Source organism: Calidris pugnax, unplaced genomic scaffold, assembly GCF_001431845.1.
Source record: "Calidris pugnax isolate Ruff unplaced genomic scaffold, ASM143184v1 scaffold95, whole genome shotgun sequence".
NCBI lineage: Eukaryota > Metazoa > Chordata > Aves > Charadriiformes > Scolopacidae > Calidris > Calidris pugnax.
Window position 1 is genome coordinate 11589383 of NW_015090885.1, and position 22265 is coordinate 11611647.

Sequence of the window (22265 nt, forward strand, 5' to 3'; positions counted from 1 at the left end):
CTAGCAACTGAAAAAGCAAAAAAAAAAAAAGCATATTCTGAATACAGGATATTTTGAAGAAAGCAGTATGTGTCTTCAGCTTAATTTCTTCCTGAGCCCATCCTTTGGACCCAAAATGGAGATGGGTCCAAACTGTGCTGAGGGTGTCCAAGGTGCAGACATGGAGGTGTAGAGGCTGCTGATGGTCAGAAGGGGAGTCACTGAAGGACACAAGACACCTTGAGCTCCTTTATCACTTCTGGCATGTGGCAGTCCCACTGAATGTTTGCATCCTCCTTCTTATTATCAGATGGTTTTAGCATCTCAAACCACAGGACTCCGCCTATCCCATGCTCTCCATGGATTTCTTTGCCTTTCAGAATACCTTCCCCACAGTAAGGACTTTATTTAAAATCAACTGTATTTTACCGTAAGGTGTCAAAGGTAGTAATTTCCTTAAATCTGTGAAGACTGAAGAAAGTGCCCCACACTAAAACAAGTGTCCCATACATACAGGTATCAGTACATATTGAGGAAAGACTAATGCCCCCAACATTTATTAGACATCAGAGATTCAATTGGTGGGAGAGATGGGATGTGATTACTGCCACATTTAAGATGCTGCTAGTCAATGCTGGGGACATGCTGTCTTTAGGGTGGGCATCAGTGTCATTTCTGTGGGAAATTGATTAAATCTGGGATGTTAAAGCCAGCAACGTGTTTCTCAGATGGCATCTGGTGGCACAGTGTAATAGACTATGTTATTTGCTACATCATTGCTCATGAAATATTGTTAGCAGGGTGCAGATCACTCGTCCATTAACAATCCATGAAGTCACCTTGAATCCCATGTTTCCAGAACAGTGGAAAACACTTCTATTTCACAGCTGAAAAATAAGCCATTTGGATGCTTTTAAAGTGCCTGGTACAAAATCTAGCTATTTCAACAATGCTCTCTTACCTATCACAATTTTTTGTCTCTAAGAGTTCATCTGGAAGAGATGCAAATGTCACTCCAGTTCGTCTGAACAAGTGGTATGCCAGAAGTTAATATGAACATTTGTCTCTTTGGTAGTAGTTCTCCACAGAGATGTTAAGGTATGTACTATACATTTCTTATATATGTGATATCAATCTAGTCTCTATTTAATCATGCTGGGATGTGAAAGAAAATGTTTAATTCTCATGATTAGTTGCAGCTCCAACAAAATAATCACATGCATATTGCAATCTATTCAAGAGAATCTAATCCCTGAAATGAAACAGTTGCTAAAGTAATCCATTTGGAGAATTTTCCTATTGATCCAGTTTGGAAGCAGATGGCAAGAGACTGACAGCTTTGAACTGTGATATCTGGTATGAGAGATCATGGACAAAATAATGACAGTCTATTAGTCCAGATTTGTCTGGAATTGCAATGGTCCTTCCTCCTGCTCTCCCTCCCTCCATCCTTTCCTCCTCCCCAGAGAACCTTTATACAGTCTTGTCTTGAATTTTGAATTGCTATTGCCAGTGGTGAGCAGAGTAAAATAAGGGCAGTTCACAATTCTCTTTGAGCTACTGTGTATGCCTGCTTTTCTGTGGATGCAGCTAGACCACTGCTTCAGAGAGAGGGTTCCTTTGCAATTATATGCTTCATTTTTAGGGTATGAAAAATTAAAGTTGTCAGAAATTGATGGTCCTCTAGAGGTGAGTGCATTAGAACTGAATTGACAGTGATGTCTAATTTTGAGGAGAGGGAGAAGTAACCATGCAACAATTTTACAGCTCCACGCTGCTCTAATGTTTCACTAAGAACTAGACACAAGGTCAGATAAAAAGAGTCAAATATTGAACAGCTGAATGAAAAGGAAAAGGTTTCTTTGAGCAGAACTACATGAAACCTTGGAAACCGTCCCTTCTCACTGAAAAAAGTTCACACCTTTTGAAGTTCAAACAGTGTCAAAAACCAAATCTGAACTTTGATATCAGCTGTGAGATACAACGCATAAAAAAAAGAACGTCCATTACTCCAGGTTTTTCTGTAGTTTCTGTCTGGCTTTCACCCCTTGATCTTTTTTTTTTTGCAAATACCCTTTTTTTGTGATGGCAATCACCATGTGAAACCCTTGGGACAGTTAACATAAGCCACATAACTAATATCTAGCTCTTCTGATTGCAACTCATACCTGTGATGGAGGCACTGAGGGCTAGGACTAGCCTCAAATACTTTGCAAAGGGCTAAGCAAGGAGTAAGAGACGAGACTGAGAAGAGTCAGAGCTTCTGCAGTTGGAGAGCAGCCAAATGAAAGCACCAAGAGTTATCAGAAGTCCAGAAAACATGATCTAGCAGGAAAAAAAATAAAGCAAATCAAAAGATAAGAAGTGGCACAATTTAAGTGATTACAACAGTGGGGAGATTTCACAATAATTCTTCAAATACATAAAAAGAATGTCATTGGGACTAAATAAATAATGGGTTTAAACTACAGCAAGGGAGGCTAATACAAAAAAAAGAGAAAGCCTTTGAATGTTAAGGAGAGGCACCTGAATGACTTCTTTGAGAAGACTGAGAACCCTGCCTAAAAGCTATTTATAAAGGAGAGGTGAGGCAGACATCTGTTAGAAACTTGATCCCAGTGAGGCTGTGAGAAGGATCAGATGACTGCTTTTAGCTCTGTTCTGTGTTCCTACATCTTAATTGCCGGTAGGCATTGTATCCCTCACTAGATTGCCCATAACACATTTCTTGAAATTATCTTACCCTTCCTCTTCTCGAGGTGCTCTAGCTCAAGCCGTGTATGGTGGAGGTTGTCGTTACCTTTTGTCCGTACATTTTTCTCCTGGGAAGAGCTGGTTGCATTGCCAGCCTCTTTTAGTGCTACCAGACAGCAGGAGCCATAGACAGACGTTAGAGGAGAAGCTCAGGTGGCTAAACTGGGGTGTTTAGTCCCATTTTACACTGGAGATGGGTTTCTACAGCATCCTGCATGGCCTCCATCTGCCACTCCAGAAGGGCACAGGTCACACCTGACAGCCCTGCACCGCTATCTCAGGCACTCAAGGGCACTTCATGCCTCAGCACCCGAATTCCACTCTTGGCTTTTCAGCAGCAGACAAGCTATATAGTTCAAAGAACTGTTCCTCTAAAGCAACAGCTACTCTCCTACACATGTTTTGGTGTGAAGGACCGTGTGCTAGCCCCGGTTTGGCACACTGCACGGTCCTGCTAAGGATGTGCAGAGCAGGGGTTAGGGAACAGCTGGCTGGATCAAACAGGGAGCAGGCTGTGAGCACCTCTCTGCAGGTGTAAATGACTGTGCAAAAGAAAACCCTGTAGGAAACCAAATCTAGATGTTTTTGTTCTGCATATCCACTTCTCTGGGCAGCACATTCTTTTGTTTGCACATATTAGCTGATGATCTGATAAGCAATCCTGCTGAAATCAATGATTATTATTACTAATTCATGTAGAGTCCTAATTACCGTGACCGAGTTAGACACACACACTTCAGTGAGCACAGGGCAGAGTCTCTCTCTGCCTTTGCAATAGGTGCTGTGGCGGGGGATTTTGCATCAGCAGGGCTGGTGTTTGCAGGCTGGCTCATTTGGATGAGTATGAAATGCAGCATTTCTACCTTCCATCTCTTCAGCACGTTATTCTTGGTAACATCCTAAATTAGCTATTAGTTTGCTTTATCTAATTTTGATTTGAAGCTCTATTTGGCTAAATATTTCAAACAGAATGAATCACAAGTACCAGAGTTTAAAGCATCTTATTGTACCAGTTGCAAATTCATGTCATTATTTAGGTACAAGAAAAATAAATAATCAGCACTGTATGTACTCTGATCCAGCGCCATTGAAGTGTTTTTGTCATTGCCTTCAACAGAGCATGATTAAAATTCTGATAAAGTGTTTTGTTGAAGCCTCAAAATACCTGTGGAAGCCCATGATAATTAATTCAATTAAAACTGTATTCTGAAAAACCAACGGCAGTAATGACAGCCTGGGACTTGGTGATTTTGTGTAGTAACTCCAAACTTTGCTTAATTTGCATGCTTAAAGCAGAGGCTATAGCCCCCCCCTCCTTCCTTAGGGATAATTGTCATGAATATAAGCTAATGAGCAACCACCAACACTAGCAGGCTCTACAGCCCCAATAAATAGACCGAGATAGATTTACGAGATGGATCTGTGAGCGTGGGTGGGTAAAGCTGGGGATCTCTGCCACTGTCTTTTCTTGCCCATCGGTTTCTCAGACTCCAAAGGAAATTGCTGAGCTGCACATGAAGCAGCTCCCTCATTTCCACGGTCTGGAAGCCATGATATTGCCAAACCCCAGCCCTGGCTACAGTGAGTTGATGCCCTGTTTAGCCCATGTCTCTTAGAACCGAACCAATTTGCTCAGCTCAAAAAAGTGGGACTCTCTTAAGGCAGAAACCCTTATTCCACCAGGTTTGCCTGGCTTTTCTGGTTCAGTAAACGCTGAAGTGGTGGTACTGAAGGAGGAATCTTTGAAAGGTGCCTGATTACAGGAGACTTTTAGTGGATGCAGCAGAGTAGAAATTTATCGTCTTTGCCGCTGCTCTCAAAAAGGAGTGGGCTGAACAGAGCCAGAGCACAGATTTTCAGCTGCCAAAGGCCAGGATTAACAGCAGCAAGATTTTGCCTTTACAGAATGGCTCCATGCAATCCAACCCCCCAAAAAAGGATTTTTCCAGTAATAAAGCAACTGTCAATAGAAGCCATTGTTCCGTCATTTGTTCCAACAAAGGTGGCACATTTTTCTCCTTTTACCATGCTTTAACTCTCCTTTCGCTTTATTATTGATTTTAATGGATGGGTGACTAGTTTTAGAAAAATCCAGCCTGGTTTTGGTGTAGCTTTCACGCCCTAAAAAGAATTTTCAAGTATGATGTGTAATCTGTACAAAACTAAAACATCTTGTGTTTGAATCAGGGAAATTCAGTTGAGTCTGCCAAGTTTTGCTGTGCAAAATTGGATTATTCCATACCTAATGTGCAGTCAAAATTCACAGTTGGGAACACACAGAAGCATAGCCAAAGCATGCAATAAAAAGAGTTGTGGGTCTCCTTTATACTAAAATGAAACAATATTTTGGATCCTCTAGTCCAACATCTGAGCATTTAGTAATTATTGCACATAGTGATCTGCTATACCTTCATGTAATTCATTTACAAGGCACATAATTTTTTTTTTCTTTTTTAGCTCAGAATTTAGTTACACGACTGATAAACATTCTGGGTTTCTAGTTCATATTTCAGTCATTTTCCTTGTGGGTCCTCTAAACTATATACCGTACTTCTCAAAGATCTCAAAAATACAATGTTTTCATTAGCTGATGCTCTTAGAGTTTGAGAAGGTTAATAATCCACTTCCTTCTCATCTAAACTATCTCATTTTTAGCTTGTTGCCAAAGCATAAAGGAAGTTCAAGTTTAGAGATGTGCAATCTCAGAAAGAATGAGTCTTAAAAATTAATTGAAAACATACACCTTTGGTCACTTCCAACATACAAAATTCAGAATACTGTAACATGCTGGGACTGGAAAGATAAATCTTTTCCAAATGTGACCAAAAATATCTGAGAACAAACAGAACCAGAGGAATGAGAGTAAAGGTTATTGGGATAGTAGAGAAGTTGGGTGAAGCCAGTTACAAGGACTTCTCTGGCAACGTGCTATCACATAGATCAATGTGATGCTGAAAGGAAAGAAGCCCGGGAAACATAAAGGTAGAATAAAGGCAAGAAGGCTGAGTGTGAAGAACAAGCATCAAATTGTAAGTACAGACAAACTGTAATAAATCCAAAGGTGAGAAACTTTAAGGGAAACTGTCCTATCATCTGTCCTATCATTATCTTTTGATTTTCTTTCTGGAATGTCTCATTTGCTGATAGTTCTTCAGCAACACTAACAGTAATATCAGCCCATTAATAACTCCTGCAACACTAAAATATTTTTTTGCTGTAGTGTCTGTAAATGATGGAGAAACAGTTCAGTACTCTGTGTGTATAAGTGGTTCTCTAATATCAGACCCTTGGGTTAAGGGAATGTAATTAACTTCCTTATCATGTTTGTCACTTGTTTTTCGTTCTGTTTCTGTATTTTTTTTTCCTTCTGATCTTTTAAAAATTATGATATTTTCTGAGTTCTGCAATACCAAAGCATAGATCTCTCTAAAATGTTCTGCATTTTTTAACACCATCACCTCAGTGCTTTCAAACCTTAAAATAAAAATCAGAGCTGATACTTCCTACAGTGCCTCATCAGGACACTTATTGCCCTTGTTTCTGCATTAAGTTTCTGGTAACCTGCTGCTGATTGTTAATCACAACTGGTTTCTTTTGGTCTTCCGGAGGGTGTTATCTCTCTTCTGCTTCACTACCCACTTATCCTTTGCTGGCAACTTTCTGAGCATCCACATAAAAATTCAAAGCACACAGAGGGCAAAGTCATGGAGCTTTAATCTTGGTCCGAAGTTAGTCCTGGATCCATCACAATTGACACTTGAGGTAATTTGACATTGAAAAAAGAGTTATCCGAGGCCCCAATTCTCATAGCACCACTGAAGCTGAGCAGTAAATAATGAAGTGTACCATCTAATTGAATTAGGCATTAGTGCCCAGGAGCACTTGTTGAGAATAAGCATATGAAACTATCAGTGAACGGTGACAAACAAGCTAGAACTGAGTTTCAAGCAGGATGACCTTGATGTTTCAGCTGGACACCTTAGGAAAAACTCGCCTACTTGTAGATCTTACTTGCCCTAGAAAGTGCTCAAAATTTTCTTAATTACTTCAGCTTACAGCTACTTAATATGTTTAATTACATGATCAACTAGACACATCCTGTTTGCTGCTCACTGTGACTTAAAAAAATTAAATAAAGAAAGCATAATTCAATAACTGCTAAATAATCTTTTATAATGTTACTACAACAGTTCTTTTGTAAGTTACTAATCACAATTATGCAAATGTTAATTAAGGTTATTACTGCTCAGTTTCTATTGACTGGGGAAAAACTAATTCATAGGCACAGCCAGCTGTATCACGTTGCCTTAAAAATTTTAAGTCTGTACACTTGGTGAAACAAGAAATGGAGACTCTTAGGGCACACTATAGTCATTGTAGAGAAGATAGGCATTTTCTGGGGAACCGGCCTTTCATACAATTTCCCTTCCTTATCTCCTCCCATTTCACTTCCCAGTGAAGAGAAGAATCTTTCCAAATAACCTCATGTGGGAATGGGGGTAGAGAGGATGAAAAGAGTGGAGGAAACGAGAGTTTCCATCTGAGCTGAGGAGTGCATGTTCAACACTGCTTTAACAGCTTCTCTACTTCAGGAGTTAGTCAGATGGTAATAACCTGAATACCACATGCCCCTTCCATATTTCTAAGGGTGCCTCTCTAGTCATTACATTACATCAAACTGTTTCTCGTTTTTTCTAGGTTTGCTGCCCCTTCCATACTCCCAGTAAAACGTAAAGGAGCTGTGAGTAGTAGGGGGTTATATATCCTAACATGCTCCCAAAGAGTAGTTTATCACATACTGTGCAATATCCACAGGTCAGAAAAGACTGCAAAAAATGCTGACGCTTTGCAAACCCTAGCATCGAAATATCTGTAAGAGTAACAAAGAAACTAGAGTAATGCAAGTGGAAAGAAAAAGGTATAAAAACATCATCCAGTTCCCTGCTTCAGTGACACACACTGTCACCTCATTGGAGACCTGTGACTGCTCAAGTTGCCTGGTAAGTGGATAAAGAAGGTCTAAAAATTTCAGCAGCGGGTTGAGGAGGATAAAATGAACTGCTAAGATCCTGGAAAGTGCATGGCCATGCTCACACATAAGCACGAGCCATTCGTCAGCATTACTGGAAGGTAAGCAGAAGCATCAAGCAGAGCCTACAACTCAGGGCAGGGTAAAACACTCTAGCATGTAGCATTCTTAGGAGAGGCTGATTTCAGTGCTGGCAAATGCAGGCACACGTAGTGCCCATCACTGTGTGCTTCTTGGCATCGCTCAGCTCCTCTCCCCACTGGAAGCTTTCTCCACAAAGCCCCTCCTGCTTGCATCTGGGCACCCATCAGTCCCAGCACAGGCATCACATCTTTTGCACAGAGCAGATGCTACACAGTCCGAGAGAAGCACGAGCAGTTTGAATTGAGGCTTTCTAATTGAGGCCTTTGGACGTGCTGCTCAGACAGTTGTGCCAAAAAATAGGCAGCCGCTGAGGAAAGAGCAGCAGAGCAACAGCTTGCTGTCAGGACTATGGGGAGTCAGGCTGTAGCCACGGGGCCAGGGTCAGACAACCAAATGGAGAGTTGTGTGATGGGGAGGGGTGCCTCCTCTTTAAATATACATCCACCAGCTGAGTAAATACTGAACTTGGTAGTGTATTTCACCAATCAAACAGCTCTTCTTTTTTCCTCTCAGGCAGAGCTCATCACATTGCCTGTGTGTTAGAACAAGGGTCCCACCTGTCGGGCACTGGGAAACCTGAGGCAGAGGTAGGGAGAGTAACCTGTATCACTCCCAGTCACGTGTTTCTGGACACATCTGATCATAAATGCTCCTTTCCCAGGACTAGATATGAAGCTGCTAAAAGTGAGAACCAAGCCCTGGTCTGTTGGTCACTCTGTGCTGACAGAAGCAAGCCACACAGCCTGCCTGCCTGCCTGCTTGCCTTCCTTCCCTCCTTCCCTCCCTTCCTCCCTTCCTCCCTCCCTCCCTCCCTTCCTTTCTTCCTCCCTTCCTCCTCTCACCACTCACCCATCTCTGCTTTAGCTGTAAATGCCTTGGCGAAAGGGCACTATTTTAGCCAGGGTTTTCACAGCCATGCCAGGGCATTACTGTGCTAATAAGGAAAATAACCAACTGAGCCTTGCTCCAACTACTGAAAAATACCAAATTAAGAGGCAGAAGCAGATTCACAATCTCTGTCTCCCCATATTGATTCAGTCTCTTAATCAAAGGCCATGGCCAGAGCTGCCAACTGCCCTAATTTAAATTGGGTCTGCAACCACAGTTTGTCCTTTAGATTAGACTGCCATGTAGAGACTGGGACAAAACTCAGTCCTTGTCTCTGAGCTCTAGGCACTCTTCCCTCTTGGGTTAGCTTTGTTTTTTTTATGTACACGGGCTCACATCTTTAATAAATATCTTTAATTTAGCCTCAACTCATTCAAGCCCCTAAGTAGCAAAAAATATTGATCCCTTAGGGCATTCAATTTGCCTCATTCGTCAAAGCAAAATGCACATATCAACACAGTGCTTGAGTAAAGAATATCCAGGAGAGTGTTGCAACCAGACAAGCTCCAGTTTCCACTGAGTAAATGCTGTAATTTCTTTTGAAGAGCCTAGTGATATGAAATAATGAACCGGTAAGGTTTGGACTAAATTGACTATCCATTTTTGTCTCACTAGTTAATGTTGCATTCTGTGATTATCTAGTCTCATCCTCTTATTTCAGCCAAAGCAGACTATTTTTAGCACAAAACACAGCATCTCTCTTCATCAAAGGTCAGAGAAATTTAATTGTGGCTGGTAAGTAGCAAGCCCTAAGTTTTGAGAAAGGGAGGACCAGCTCCGTGTGTGCTGCGTTGGTGTTCTGCTCCAACAAGTTAGCTGGAGTACTATTTTCACACTCATTGCATCCATAGAGAAAACACACTTCTTAATCCTGTCTTCTGGCCTGTTTAGTTGCTCTGCTCCCCTTAAGTTACTCAGTTTACACTAACTTGCAAGTGAGCGAGTGTAGGTGTTAGAGCCAATAAAGTCATTGCAGAAAGCAGAAAGCAATACCCTTCATCTCCTTGAAGTGAGCGAAACACTCGTGAGTGATGTTAGAGTGACAGCTCTGGAATTGCAATCCGTCTTTCTCCCACATGGCAGGCACACGGCTGAATGGGAGTGTAAAACTCTTCTGCAAAGCCACACTAATCTAACTCAGCTCTGAATTGCAAGGACCATGGTAGAGGTAAAAGGACAGCTTTCTTGGCCTTGCTCAACATTCAGAAGATCAAAAAGCTCGTTTCCTACCATTTATGATTGTGGTTACTTCAGCCCAGTTGTGTAACACACGTGCATTGGAAAAAAAGAACAGGATTTGTCTTCAACTTTCTAAGACTGGCGTTTATGTAGCCCTTTTTTTTTTCTCGTGTAAACAAAAGAATCTGGTACCATATCTAGACAAGGATTTTCAGGGACTCATATGAGTTAAGAACCTGGGTAGAAGAAAACCATTAATATATTTTAGACTAATAGCATGACACGGACTATGTAGCAACTTCCAAATCCTGGCCTGAGCAATGATTGTTAAATTTACAGACCACTTTTAACATAAATAACCAATTAATTAATAAGAATCCTGGCTATATTTTGAGGATAAACTTCAGTAACCTGACTAATTAATAGCAAACAGTTTGCTGTGATGGCACCCAAAGAACTGTAACCTGATTAGCCCTCTTAAATGCTTAGTATTTTATTGTATAGACATGCAATAACTTTATCTTTGCTTGAAAGAGCAGTCCAAAAGATGAGATGCATAAAGAAGAAGATGGAAAAAACAGGGTAGCAAATAAAAATAACAACAACCCAGATATACAGATCCTTCCACAGCAGTAGGAATGACCCCCCAAAGTAATCTCCAAGTAACAATTCTGAGATGACACTGCCTTTACAGAAGCTAAATCCCCATATTCCTTCCAACAGACACACTAAGGCTGTCCAGCGCTGCATGAGGAATCAAATTTGAAGGACAGGTCTACAAAGAGACACCTATTTTTATCCACATAGTAAAAACCAGGAGACTTGGCAGCCATCACCATGTTCTCAATGTGCTGCCTCAAACTTCATGACTCAACTCACAGAATAAGATTCAGCTCCTGAAGCAGGAGCTCAGACCCCTGTTTTCAGCTGGAAGCTGGCAGCATAGTTGTGATGACACATAGCTGAACTGTGTAATCCAAACTGGCAAGTTAAACAGAAAAAAAACCCTCACTGTGTGGGACCAAATTCAATACAGCAGGAAAGGAAAAACTAGGTCTTTATAACCAGCCTCCCCCTGCTCATATTACAAAACCAATGAAAAGGCATTTTCCCAATGTAACTTCAGCCCTAGGTCTTTTGCCTCTGATCAAGACACAGCATGCACTAGCTGTAAGCCTGACCTTGTGCTTGGTCCTGTGAAGTTTAAAGCAGGGCTGGAGCAGATTGCCGGGTGAGCTGCAGGCAGGTCTCTCCTGCTTGCGCCTCCACTCCTCTCTCCATCTCTTGCAGCCAGAGGGAGTGTGGTCTCCCTAGCAGTGACCCCAAAACAGCTTAGGTGAAAGGTTGGAGGACTGCCCTCTGCCATGTGATCACTTTTATCTACAGAAAAAACCCCGCTCTTACAGACATTCTTTCCTGTGAAGAGAAACCCCTTAGGGAGAAAGAGAAGTTTTTCACCTTCCAGAGCGACGGCAAGAAAACTCCAAGGTGAACTCAGCACTGTTGGCCAAATGCTAGATTAGGCAAATGTGCAGCTGGGGAGTGAATGTGAGTGAGCTGGCTCACCTGGGGCTCCTGTGAAGGGGCCATAAAAGTTAAAGAGACCAACCAGAAACATATGGTTTGGTTAAGGTTATGCAGGAGGTCAGTGGCTGAGCCAGAAACAGGACTTAAGGTTGCCTTTGTCCTATTGGATGCTAACGTTCTTTTGACTAAATCACACTGCCCATTCTGCAAATAAATCCTGCCTTTGCCTCTGCCTTGTATGTACTCCTGCCTGTTCCTATTTAAAAATCAAACCAGATGATCCAGACCATGAAGAAGAGAAGATAAATTAATGGCCCTCAAAGAACAAGTATGTGTGCGAAGCATTCATATGAGGGAGAGGAGAAAAGCAGTGTAGAATTTATAAGAGACATTTCTGACTTGAATATTTGTGAGTAATGTCTCTAAGAGCATGATGGTAGGCTCTATTATTGTTCCTTTCTCTTTTTTATTTTGCTCCCTCCTTTTCACTTCTTGTCTTCAACAACCTTTGACTTTTATCCAATAAAAATTCTTTTCTGTCTCTCTTGAATCAAGTGTTAAGGGAAATGAATACAAATCTGAAGCATTTTTCTGTGAGCAAGTTTAGTGTCTTTCCAATTAACAGACTTATTTGCAAAACTCCCCAGGTTCATATCCATCCTTGTTCTTTCCACCTTACCTGTGAAATCTTTCCCTTGCTCTCCCTTCAGGGCACACATGGGTTTCCAGGCTGTGGTTGTAGAGTTGAGTTGCACAACGATGTCCCGCTTCATGGCAGGATTTCTGAAGCAGAACTGCAATGCCTACAATCACGCCAGCGCTTTCACAGCACTTCTTTACCTAAAAATCCCAGTGGGGGCTGTCAGCTGCCAACGATCTTCCTGAAAGAAAGAGGAGCTGAGAGAAACCCGATTGACTCTTAATCGGATAGCATATGGTGCTGAGAAGAACAAAGAGGCCATATTGACTTTTACCAAATTAAATGGTTAAGTAGGCTGGAACGGGCCTGATGCTGCTGGCAGACCCACAGCGACAGCCCATTGGGCACTGCTGTTTGCAAAACATGTGCGGAAGTTTGGACACTCCTTGCGTCAGTGGTGCGAGGGAAAATGGAAGGATAGCAGATGGCAGATTGGCAGTTTGAAGGGAGATACAGCCTGGCTTGTCTTACTATTTCACCATACCTAGACCAATATTTTATTCCCTTGTTCCCAGGCTGAAAGTGCTCTGGCTTGTTCGTGTGTCATAAAAAAAGTTGCTGTACAGATTTCAGCTGTCGCCCTGCTAAGTGGCAGCAACGCGGCTCAGGGCAGCAGCAGGCAATGTCTTTGTTAGAATTCATTACTCAGGAAAGGAGTTGTCAACAGCTGTACCCAATTGCAAATCTTCTGTATCAGCACTTTCGAAAACCTTTGCAATTTCAACAGAAACACCAGCAGCAGGGAAGAAAAACAGTTTCTTTTTTTCATCAGTTTGACATTTTGGAAGACAAGAGAGCATGCAGCAACTGAGATGACTTACGCTGCTTGGTAGGACAGGCCAGCAACAGCTCGCTGGCAGAAGTTCCCTCGAGCTCTTCCATCCCACCCTCTCTTCCCTCATCCTGAGTCTTTCAACACCAATATTTGACTTGATTTTAAGGAAGCAGTGTCTTTGATCCAGCCATGCTCTGGGTCAACCCGCATGCTGCAAAGTAGCTCAGTGCCCCTTTTTGGGGCCCCTACATATTGACCTTGCCTCGCTGTCACACACATGGCTTACATTTTGTCTTTATCTTCCTCTGGCAGCTTCACTGGGCTCATCTTTCAAAGACTGCAGACCACCTGGAGGGCCAGCGACCTGTCTGAGTGCTGGGTGACCATTTCTCGAAATTCTCCTTTGGGTTCATTAAGGCTTTGCAGTCTGAAGTGTGGCTGAAGGCACTACGTCAAGGGGCAGCAGTGCTCTCAGAGAGGCTGTGGTGAATTCAGATGTTTGCTTCTCATTCCTCTGCTGGGGCCCAATGCACTCAAAGTCGCGAGTGAAATTACCCTGAAAATGTAAAGCCAGTCAGCAGCCGAAGGTAGATTACATCATGAAGCAAACCTAAGCTATGAAAATACCAATTTCCTGTGCATAGGAAAATATGAGAATCGGGACGTGCAAGATGTTTTCAGGCATAACAACAGTTATTAGAATAGCAGCTTCCATACTGTACAGATAAAACAAATTACTATAATAAAAGTCAAGAAAAACATATCCATGTGAATAATGGTTTTGCTGGCTTTGCTGCTAACCTGAAGAATCTCACATTAATTTTCATTTGGGTTGACCTAAAATAGAAATCATGACTACTTTCTACAACAACAACCGCCAACTTGGAAATATACTCTTGGGTTGAATAAAACATTCTGTTTGACTTGCAGCACTGTTTGTTTTGGGGCTGTAATTTGCTTTACTGTTGTTGATATTTTCTTTTTTTTGTTTTGAACAAATAGATCCATTACAAAACAAAAGCACATATTTATTTTTTTTTTTAAAAGAAAACTTTAAACTGTTTTATTCTCCACTTATGTTTTTAGCCAAAACTGTTCTCTAACAGATTCAAATGAGTTTTGGCCTCTACAAAATTGAATTTCCTGATAAATTTTGGATCAAACCCCAGTCAACTTTCTCCCAAATCTGATCAAAATCTCCAGCTAAGGCTTGCTCTCGGTAAAACGACAGTGAGACAGCAAAGATCTAAGAGTGACAGAGAAGAAACTTTTTTTTGATTTTGTATGATGTATCTTTAAATCAAAGAGAAGTTGCATGTCTGTGTTTTTTCCATTCACTCATTCGTTTTTTTGTGCTTGAGATTAATATTACCTTTGTTCGTTTTGAGGGGGAGAGGGAGAATTTCTGACTCAGGATTCAAGTTTGGAGCATTAGCTGTAAATTAAAACAGATGCTTTGCTGAAGATAACCCAATCAAATCAATATGGAGCCAAAGGAGGCCCTCACATGATGAAAGCTGGCTTTTAAAGTACTGTAAAGCTGTTTTACTGTTCAGTCCATCAATTTCCTTTTCCTGCTCAGCTCTGATACAGGACAAGCTGAGGCCGCTGACCCTCTTGCAGAGCCCAAAACGGAAAGTTCCCCACGAGACTAGTGATGCTGCTGATATTGCCAAAGAGGACAGATCAGTGGAAGGTTTGTGTGCTGTGTAGGACGAGATTGCAGTGGTTTTAGCTGTGTTTCGTATCGCTTTCTGTTGCAAACTATGGTCAGATTCTTATGTGCAGAGCTCGGTGCCAACACAAACACTGCCAAGGAGAAACATGTAGTCACATGCAGGCACCAGCTTCTTCAGAGGTCTCTGCACCAAGCTTTTCTGAGCATCCGAAAAAGCCATTTGCTGCTTCATTGCAAAGCCTTTCTTTTGCCATATTCTGCTGTGAAAAAAAAAAAACAGGCTGTGTGCTGTCCTCACTCTGCAGACCAGCAACTTCTAGGCAGTTCTGGGACTCCCTTGGGCCGCAGAATCACAGGGACGGCTGCCCTTGGAGGCGCAGGGTCACAAATGCCAACAGGGAGGAAGTTTCAGGCAGAAGCATCATTAATGCTGTCTCTTTAATTTCCATGAGTGCCAGCATTTGATATTTTTCTTAAATACCCAGCTCTTAGAGTCATGGGTTTACAGAGTAACTGCTAATACAACTTTTCTTCTTGAAGTAAATTTCAGACCTCATGTTTGCAGAGAAACTCTGCAAGATATCCCTCCTAAAAGCCCAGGAACAAGGTAACAATATAAAAAGAATTAGTTCTATACAGTTTTAAAGATCCTCAACTTACAACTTTTAAGACAATTCTGTAACTACAGGGATCAAAACAGTATCGAAATTATCAGAATGAAAATAGTTCCCTCTGTTTCAGTTTGCCTATCTATATTTATTTCTTCTTAGTTTGACTTAATTATTTTTGCTATCCCCCTTCCTCTAACTAGCTAAGAATTGAAATGTTTTCCCCTGAGTTTAGCTTGGCATTTACAAGCTGGCTAGCTTGGTAGTAGGCTGTGTAGGTTGTATATTCTTGACTTTTTAAGGGCATTTTCCAATGCCTTTGTGAGTGAGAAAATTTAAAAAACCACACCAAATGCTGTTGCTGCTGAATGAAACACCTTATTTTCCCGTATTCTGTGAAAGCCTGCCTTTTAGATTAAACCAATTCATTAGAGCTTGAGAGTTTACACTTGTAAGTAGACATCCTTCCACCTGCTAGAATTAATTGCCATTTTAATTGATTGCTATGATCGCAGAGACATGTTCTAGGATTGCTTTAAAAAATGGTAACTTTGAAAAATGTGTATTTCAATTTAAGTTTTTTTAAAAATAACTTTTATTTGGAAAAAAGTGTATAAAGCCACAGCGGGTTTTCTATGTTTTGGTTTTTGGTTTTTTTTTTCAGAAGAATTCAAGTTTTAAATTTAAGATTTTAATTTTCAGGACAACATTTCCAGAAACAAAAAGTAATGTTTCCTGCTTCTCACTTTATTTTTTTTTCCCTTCATGCTTCATTTAGTCAAAATTAGATCTAAGTCTAAACAGTATGCAACTTTCTTTATAGCTGCAGAGGCTCGTTAACTCAACCTCAGCTAGCTTTCATTGTGGTCTATTCTGGTCTATTGTGGTCATTGTGGTCTATTCTGAAAGCATAGTCCAAATATCAATCCATATTGACATCTGTCTCCCCACATTAGCTCTCCAGCTAGGCACCAAGTTGCATATCAATATATTACAACCTAAGTCACCAGAGAAAAGTATTTATGAAAGTCATATTCCACAATGCAAACATTAGATGACAGAGACAGCCCAGAGCTGTCACCTGCACAGAGCACATATAGCATTGTGCATTGTGTCTAGCTAGCTGAACTTTTAGAAGAACTTTTGTGTAAGAAAGGACAGGAATTAAAAAAATAAAATAAAATATGGATTCATATTAGGAAGAAGCATTGCCAAATGTGAATACAACTTATGAGAGAGCTTTCTGGACGCACACGTGTGGGAAAATTCTCCTCTACTTTAGTAAAGCTGACTTTTATAATTTCTCTGAATAATAGAAAATAAACTCAACACAATCTACAAAAACTTTACTTGGACTCTTGGCTGTTTTTTACTTGTTGAATCTTCGATTTTTGCTTTTTAAGTAAGAATAACTGATAAGTTTTGATATTTCAAACATGAATATTTCGTTGTTCCTAGAATACTTGAAACAGCAACAGAATTGAAAGGTGACTTTACAAAGCTCTGAAAGTCATGAGTAGATCATATGTTTTGCCTGATCTATTTCCACAACAAGAGAAAAGATGAGGTACTCTATCTGAAGGATGTACGATGAGTGTGGAAGGAAATGCAACAAAAGAGATTATGTTCAAGGTGATAATGGATGGTGGATGAAGGTGAATATCACGTCATCCAGAAAACATCCCGAACAGGACACAGTAGAATGAAGCAGGTTAGACCTATAAAGTACTTCAACAATAAGCATATGATACTTCATTTTGAGTTCACAGAGAACTAGGATCTGTTGCTGTGATCCTTACTTCTAATTCATACACATCTTCTTCCTTGTTTTAACATGGGGTACACACAGACTATCCTTCAGATGAGAAAAACAAGATCTCACTTGACCCCTTGTACAAAGAGTTATGTAGCCCTCACATCAGTGTGACTCATGAAAATAAACTTCCCTGGCTCCCCATCTGCCATACATTAGCCAGCAGCAACTTGTCCTTGAAATGAACTAAGTACAGGTTTCCATCTGGCCAGCGACCAATTAGTCAGCTTGCATGGTGACCTTTTGCCTTGCGATTGCTTTTAAATGAAGTCTCCAAAATCTGTATTGTTTTGAGTAGGAAACATCTGAAACCACTTTCCAAAGAGCGCTTGGCACCTCCCCACTATTATACCATTGTGCAATTTAAAATACATCATCTCACTTATTGTTCAATCTAACCATTTGATCTACAGCCCTGATTTCTCGATGCAGTCACTCCTTTGGAAACAAAGAGATCTTCTATTCCTTTTGAGATTGAATTAAAACTACCATCCCCAGGAGTATTTCTGCTAGATCCAAATATCCAGCAATCTACAATGTCCTCAGACTGTCACCACTACTAAAAGACAGGCAAGAGGAATCTGAGAAATAAACTTTATTTTCATAATTTTGGACACATGATAATAGAATCATCGAATCATAGAATGGTTAGAATTGGAAGGGACCTTAAAGATCATCGAGTTCCAACCCCCCTGCCCTGGGCAGGGACACCTCCACTAGAGCAGGTTGCTCAAAGCCCCATCCAGCCTGGCCTTGAACACTTCCAGGAATGGGGCATCCGCAACTTCTCTGGGCAACCTGTTCCAGTATCTCACCATGCTCACAGTAAAGAATGTCTTTCTGGTATCCAATCTAAATCTCCCCTCTTCCAATTCAAAACCGTTACGCCTTGTCCTGTCACTACACTTCCTGACAAAGAGTCCCTCTCTGGCTCTCCTGTAGGTTCCCTTCAGATATTGGAAGGCTGCCATGAGGTCTCCCCAGAGCCTTCTCTTCTGATGGTAGACCAAATTACATCAATAAGATTGAACTTGGAACCCAGTCCTAGAGGTCATAGGGATAGCTTATATATGGCTTGAAGATTGAAGCCAAAATTAGTTTTATTGACTGCTTTTATTTTTAATTTATAGTAAAGCACACACAAATTTTTGCAAGTGCTACTATTTCTTAAAAAGCATGTTTTTTCAGCCTTACCCCTGGATAAAACAAAAAATGGAATGAATAGTTTCTCTCAGTGACTGCATTTGAAGACATCAAAATGATTAAAGACTGACATGAAAAAGAGCAACGTTTTCTGAATGCAGTTTGCAGTGTAATATTTGCTCAGATGCAGTAAACTTAAAAACAATTGTAACCTGTTAAGCAGTTACCTTAGTTTTAGATAAGGGGTTTTTTTATATTATGATGCTGCCTTTTACTTTCCCCTTTTGTTTAAAATATTTATCTGAGATCCTTGTAAAATGACTTAATCATCCTAAACTAGCAACCACTATCAGAAAAATCAAACATATATCCTTTAAAATACCAAGTATCAAACCAATATTACAAATTCTAAACTTTTATAGACTAGAAGTGAAAAAAATAAAAGCCCCAACCCATATGATTGGTTACATGTAGTTCACATTCCTTTGTGGTGACAGAGTGGATTAAATGGCCTTTTGCTCCCTTCCAAACTTTTCTATGATGGTGCAGAAGTATAACCAAGTGATCTACCTAGAACACTTCTGGCATAGGTCAGAAATGTCTTTTAGCGTATGTAGCTGGGCAACGTGTGTAGCACCAGGTTAGTCTCCTAATTTGCCTGATGAACATGTTTTACTGTGAAGTAGTTAGATCTGAGTAAAGCTGGAGAGCTCACACCACTGAATGCATCTTTTAGTTTATAGGCAGTAACGTACTATAGAAGAAGTATTGTACTGGCAGCCCAAGTTGTCAGTGAGTCACCTTTAATGCTTGCAAAACCCTGTGCCTGAGGCTCACCTTCATGAAGTACAATCAATCTATGAATTGCCCTAAACAGTCCTTTAAATTCCTGTGGGTGTCCTGGCACCTTGAGTCATATAAAGATGTTTCTCTCCTCCACATGTAAGAGGGAGGGGAGTGGTAAAGCAGTTGTTCTGCTATTTTATGACAGAATAATTGCTTTGGCATGACAGGTTCTGTCATCTCTACATCTCTTGTGTGATACAACTGTGACTGAGCAGTCTGTCCGCCTTTACTCATAAAGAAAACTCACTGAGAGGGCGACCGAAGCTAAAACTACTTGAATTCCTGTGTTCAAAGCCTAATGAAGACCTGGCAATCATTATATGCTTTGTTTGGCACTCAGACAGATGCTCACTCCTCCTGTTCTCCCTCTGGCACCTCTTAACTGCTCTCTATATACTCTATATCTGACTGGTCTTCCAGCAAGTGCATGTATTTGGACTGAAGTTCAAACCAGGTACCGAAGGGTTCTTTGGGCTTCCGTCAGTTCTAAAAAGGTCGATACAGCAGTAGTGTCATGAGCAATGTTACTACCTCACATTAGCAGGGCAAAAAATGTGCTAAGAGATTGAGAGGAAAGGAACCATGAAAGAAAAAAAGTGGGAGAAACAGCAGCAATGGGGAAAACCATAGATGAAAAGAGAAAATATGGTGACATCCTATTATGAGGAAAAAAAGAAATGAAAATATTGATGGGAAGGAAATGAGAAGAGCTAGAGAAAAGCAATAGTAATTGAAGGCTTAACGAGGGAACAGAATGGGATGACAGGACCCAACAGAAAAGCCAAGAGTTACTGAAGCTAATGACAACCTGCATGAAAATCACAGGAGGTTTCCCCTCTGCTAAGCAACTGTATCCATCTCAGGCTGCCCTGGTTAGCTCAGACTGCCTCTGCCTTCCCAAAGGGCCTTGACCAGTCTTCTTATGAGGCTTGCTGCAATTTCTGCCTCCCCACATCTGCTGTTTCTGCCCCAGGGAATTCTGTCAAGCATTACAAGTCTCCATCTGACACCGTTCTCTTCTGCCAAAACACCGCTTAGCAAAACCAATATTTATGGCTGTGCACACAATATAGGTAAACATGCAAATCAGATCATTAAAGAAGCTGCAGAAAATGTCTGATAAGCAGCTGCACAAAGCTCAGCCGCCACATCACGGGGAAGAAGCAGTCTGCATCTTTCCCAAGGGCCGTGGAGAGACCACACTGTTCCCAAGCAGCCTTGGAAGGCATGTTTGTCCCCTTGCCTAAAGGCTCACACTGCTCCCTGCGCAACGTTAGGAGTAAATCCAAACCTTTTTCCTTTGCTGACAGCTGACACACAACAAAACCAGACACCCGTAGGAGACACCTTCAAGGGTTGCAAGTGACCAAGGGTCCCTGCATTAGCACATTTTAATTAGACTCCTTCTGGAGGAAGTGCTACGTTGTCAGGCACCCAGGTTTCAAAGTCTCAGCATCAAAGGAAAAGAACTCGCATTACCAGAACGACAAATAAATATCGCTGAAGCATTCCCTAACAATAATGGAAGGCTGATAGCTGAGAAAGATTGAGCCAAATTCACTTAGCTTGGAAGGCCTCAAGAAATTGGTGTAATTTCTTAGCTCATAGCTGCATGAGTGGAAAACTAAATGTAATACTTGATAGCAAGAGTTCCTGCTACACAGAAAACAATAGAAATCAAAAAAGAATTGCTGGAACCAGGAGATATGAGTAAAGATTGGAGTTTTAGCTATATCAGAGAGTATAGTCTGAAGGGAAGAAAAAGTAAATAAGGATGTAGAATATGTCCTGATATACCAAACAGTTTCTATTGAATTCCAAAAGAAATGGAAGTTGGCATAGTCCATTATCTAGAAATAAACCACATTTTTAGTTCAAATGCAGCCATTTTTCACAAGGTCAGAAAGACTCAGAACGATATATGAACAAAAAAGAGGCTAGCTAAAATTGCATTCTGAATTTATTTATCATTCATTTGATCACACATGGCATATAGTTCAGCAAGGATCTGATTATATGATAAATGGTTGGTTACTGGTGTAGCAGCAGAAGATAACACAGCACAAAGTGCACTTTCACCGTATTGTTACTGAAAACTGAGATTTTATCAATGTGCAAAGGGTAACTGGAGCAGGGCTAGTGTTAGAATCAGTAACGTGCAAGAAAAACTTGAAAAGTTGCAGGCCCTGGCAGAATTATTATCAGCAATTATTAGTGAATAATGCACTAATGATTTCATTACACCCTGAGAAGGATGGGACTGATGGCACTTTTCAGATGAGGTGTAAAACTTGCCTTATAAATGCATCTTGTCCTTAATTTTTCCATCATCCTATTGGATTGAATGGAGATCCCAAAATCTTGACCCAAATACCTCCTGGAACATATTGGACAACCCAATATTAACTTCAGCTTTATTCATGTTGCAATCTGCCCCTTAACAGGCAACGCTTGGCCGTCAGAGAGGAGTTGTGTTTCAGCACAGCATGAAGTCATTCTTAGAGAGCCAGGTGAAGTCCTACTAGTCACTTGGCAATGAGATATTTAAGAATGAAGGATGTCATATTATTTTGTTGGTAGAGAGGCAGAGACTTAGAGAGTTCAGTCCAAGCAGTGATCATCTGACCTGACCACCCTGTGCTCTGCTGCTGCTCCTTTTTTCAACACGTGTTCTGCTCATTGACCCCTATAACTAAGGGCGAGGGAAAACAAGAGTTGGGTATGTCCAAATCAATACGTTGAATTCCTCCTTGTAACAGAACTTATTATTTATCCAAGAGAAATGAAGAGAGGGAGAAATCAGGAGATAACTGGTTTAAACCCATCTATAGTGTTGACCTCACCTATATTTCTGATGTAGCTGTTGGTTTTAGACATATGCCACCAGGTGTGGACACAGGTTCAGTGTGCTTGGAGAGGAAAGTGAGGTTAACAGGACAGCAGGCCTCTCTTGTAATGCCCTTCTAGTCCCTTCATAAATCAACATCAGACATATGCAGCTGTTACTACAGCTACTTGTGAAAGTGAATTGTTTTGTGGCCTTGTCTAATCCTACACTAAAGATGCTATTGCTGATACCCTGAGTAACTATGGCAGCACAGAGCTCAGGACCAACCTGAAAAATGGGACAGGTATCTGGGCACTTGGGCTTCACATCAGCCCACACGTCCATGTCCACTGCTTAATGGACACGAAAGTTCAA